Here is a 4,386-nt window from a genome sequence, read left to right on the forward strand (position 1 = left end):
CAGTTTGAGTTTATTGTTTATTTTCAGTATCTTGTTAGTTGGTTGTTGTTTTGTTTCTGTCTCTCATGTCTGTGTTTGTGTTTGTTTTCATCTACCCCTTTCCCAGTCTTGTCATCTGGTCACCTGCCATGCCCATCTCCATCTGCCAGTAATTATGATCCCTCACCTGTGCCCACTTACCTCGTTTTCCTCTGTGTTTAAAACCCGGTCATTTCCTCCACTACTCCGTCGGATCATTGTTCATTTGTCCTTGTCCTTCCCTGATTTGTGTCCTCAGAGTTTTGTTTCCGTCCGTCCGTTCCCGAGTTTCATCCATGTATCTGGTTTTAGTTTGTTTTGTTCTGCTGCCTCGTCAGCTTTTGTTTTCATTTAATAAATTAGTTTTTTCGTTTAGTTTTTTAGTATGAGTCTGCTTTCTGGGTTCACCTCTGTTACCACCTATCATGACAGTCTCCATTATTGTCACTTATGTAAAACTGGACTGGTGTGTAGTTGTCATCGTCTTCCAGTTTGTCCTCTAGTCCATCATCTTTTTGTACTTTATTGGTAAATTTAAAGCATAAAACTGGTTCTAACCCCAAATTGGTAAGATAACCATTTTTTAACGACAAACGGCCATGGAAATGATGCATTTAAGCTCATATTGTGTCTTCTGTTTGATCGTCAACCAGCCCTAGTTTCTGACATAAATCCTGATTAAAGACCTAAAACTGTTAATGCAAAACCATAACTAATCAGTTTGTTGCTAATAAAACATATCACTTGCAAACTTGCATGCTGAAGTTTTAGACAAAAAGCGTGCAGTCCATCAAACAAGCTGCTACCACGCCAAACGTTAATTGAATATCTTTAATAATGACTGAATAAAACCACTTTTGTGTGTCAGAGAAGCTGCAATATCTTTGTGGTTTGTTCCTTTTTTCCTTATAAATTTCTCCTATATTTCCTTTAAATTGTGACACTTTAAAATGAAAAAAAAAGGTTCAAGTTTATGAAAAGATAATAGGTAAACGTTTTATTTTTGGGGGATGGTCTCCAGTTTTTATTTGTCTGTTTCTTTCTTCAGCGACTCCTTTCAGATTTGATTCAGTTTTTTACAGTGCGAGTGTAAACAGTTTGAAGTTGCAGTGTGTGACTGCACCTCAACGTGACAGTGACAAAGCCATGTCACTTCCTCTGTGTCTCTGCAGCCGTCTTTGTCACCTCGTATCTCCGTCTGACTCATAACAAGCTGGGTGAGCGACTGTGTGCCCATTATTCTGCTAACTGCCTCCTCAGGAGCCCAGCAGAGCAGACTGACGCTGGTAGTTTACACCACCCTGCCAGCCACCGTGGGGGTGTGTGTGAGTTCTCGTAACTGAAAGGCATGTGCCGTTGTGACTCTGCCGGCTCTCCCGTGTCCCCTGTTAATGTTCTCTTTACCAGCGGCAGAAAAATCCTCTTTGCGCTCTCCTCTCCTCTCCTCTGTGTCCTTGCTAAACACACCTACGAGCATCACTGTGGCTTTTCTCGAAGGTGGGTGTTTTCCTTCCAGACGCAGTGACAACCACTCCGGGGGGTTTTCACACTTATGAAAAGACTCGCGCACACACACATCAGAGTGTGTGACGGAGCTGTCTGCTCCCTCCTGTCGCCTCATTTGTTTCTGCATCAGGCTGCTCTCCGAGGAGGCCCTGCTTCTGCCCTTGTCAGCAAACATCAGCCAGCCTTCTCTTTCACCTCCTCCTCCTTGTCTTTTCTCTCACCGTCATTTATTTCCCCCCTATCTCTCCTCACATCCGCCCCGCTCCCTTCAGCCTGTCTTTTCCCGTGTTCGGATACAGTAGATCTCTTCTTTATTAAGCTCTTGTTGTCCCTATCTCTCTTCCTGTTCTTGACTTTGTGTTTGAGGATGTCAAAGTCTGTGACGGACGCAGATTCTGACAAACCTCCGGTGTGTGTAAAGGGCATCGGAGCTGAGATTTCTCTCCGTTGAGTAAGCGTTATGTTGTGCACATTTGAATGGGTTCTTGCTCCATGGCAGAGCAGTTCGAGTGTGAAGGAGGGTCAAGCCCAGCCACAGGAACGTGTGGATGTTTGCGTGAGTGAGTGATTGAATGTGGAGATCGCACTAAGCCACTTGATGAAGCAGTAAATTTCCTTTCTTCTTCTTGCCTGTATGTTTCCCCCAGCAATCGTCACGGAGATATATATACACGCTCGCTCACGAGGCATATACACAATCTGCTGGAACTATCCATCTGAGCACTTTATTTTATACCCCTTAGCCTTCCAAGTTTACTTCCTCCTACACATTTCCGCCCTTCCCCTCCCGCTCTGCCACGAGTGCAAAGACAAATCAGTCGTATCTTTTTACGCCTTCAAATATTAGTTCATCAGTCAGAACATTTGTTGCATTCTTGATTGATCACCTGCAAGAAGAGAAGGCGAGATTTGCTGCATCTTCATGGAAAAGAGCGTTACAGTGACGGGCCTTACAGACTGAATGCAAATTCTTTGAAATTGGAACGGGACTGTTATGGCATCAACACAGAAGGTGGAGGAATAGTAGATCTGGAGAACCATCCATCCATCCATCCTTTCCTGGTCGAGGGGGAGCTGGAGCCTGTATCTAGCAGTCATTGTGCAAGAGATTTGTACACCCTGGACCAGTGGTCTCCAATCCTGGTCCTCAAAAGGCCACCATCCTGCAGGTTTTACTTGTTCCTCTGCTCCAACACACCTGGTTTGAATCAATGGGTGATTAACAGGCTTCTGCAGAACATGAAGAGGTGATTTAACAACTGAATCAGGTGTGTTGGAGCAGAGAAACAAGTAAAACCTGCAGGATGGTGGCCTTTCGAGGACCAGGATTGGAGACCACTGCCCTGGACAGATCACAAGTCCATTTTATTTTTGTTGCATTAGATTTCAGGTTGTTGCTGAGAAATATTAGTCTGAACTGTGTTTGGCTTTCAGCAACAAGACTCATCTTTAAAAATAAAAAAATCTTGCATTTCACCGGAGTCTTCCAGTTGCAGATCTTATAAGGCAGAGGTGTCCAATTTGAGTTGTTACTTTACTCAAATCACCTGTTATAGTTATACCAATCATACTATTAGCTAAACTGCTCATTACTCTGTTATAGTTATCTTATCTCTGTATTTCAAATGCCTCCTCTTAGAGGAAAGTTTATTGTATTAGCTAAAATTTGTTGTTTCTGTGTTGTAAAGCACTTTGGATCGCCTTGCTGCTGAAAAGCGCTTTATAAATAAATTTCACTTCACTTCCATCTTAAATGCTGTTCACAAATTGTTGCCAACATTCACGTCCCAGTGAGGTACGGGCTCGCTTATAGGTGGAGGATTGTTTTGACGTTTAATGCATTGATGATAATTCTGTTTTATAAAGAACTTTTTATAAATAACCAATATAATGAGTGTTTGAGCTAAAAATTCCAGTTTGTTTCAGAGCCGGGTGTCGGGGATGGAGGCTGCTTAGAGTTTGGAGAGGAACTCCGTCTGGATAAACTTCATTAAGAAGGAACTACATCTGTGTTAAAAAAGTAAAAAGTGATGTGAGGTGGAAGCTTCGGGGTGTGTGTGTACATCACTCCACCAGCTGTCTTGGTTTCGGGAACATCAGGAACGTTCCTGACGACGCAAAGAAACATAAAGCACGTCTTGGAGCAATCCTGCAGAACCGGTAACAGCTTGTGAAGTTCTTTGTGTTCTTTGGCAGTTTCTTTTCTCCTCACCTGCGAGAGAACCACTGCTGTTAGGAGCTGGTCGGTATTGTGATGCAAATTTCTCACAGCAAAGCCAATCTAAGTCGGTGTGTACAGTTTTTTTTAACACGTTTCAGAAAATGTTATGCTCCGAATAATTCAGTGTTCACGTTTAAAAAGCAAGAGAATATGTACAAATTCTTCAAAATCCTTCTTTTTCCATCCTTAATGAACATTATTGATAAAAAAACTCATGTGAGACAGACTGAAGTGACAGAATTAAAAAATGAATGGAGTCATAAGAAAATGAAAATTGCTGACGAAAAAATATATATTTCTATTTGTTTTTAACCAGATATATTCAAAAAATAATGCTTATCCCAAAGGGAAGTTCAGAGTAGCATCAAATAAACATTCATTAAATGCAGTAAAATACTCAATTAAATGTTCAGTCATCAAACCTATTCAATAAAAATCTCATTAAACGCCTTTAAATGCAAATATTATGAGATTAAAACATGACAGAGATCTGGTTTAAGACATGGAGCCTATATATTAACCATCCATCCATCCATCCATCCATCCTCTTCCTCTTATCCGGGTTCGGGTCTCGGGGGCAGCAGCCTAAGCAGGGAGACCCAGACTTCCCTCTCCCCAGCCACTTGGGCCAGCTCCTCCGG

This window comes from Kryptolebias marmoratus, linkage group LG8, assembly GCF_001649575.2.
Source record: "Kryptolebias marmoratus isolate JLee-2015 linkage group LG8, ASM164957v2, whole genome shotgun sequence".
NCBI lineage: Eukaryota > Metazoa > Chordata > Actinopteri > Cyprinodontiformes > Rivulidae > Kryptolebias > Kryptolebias marmoratus.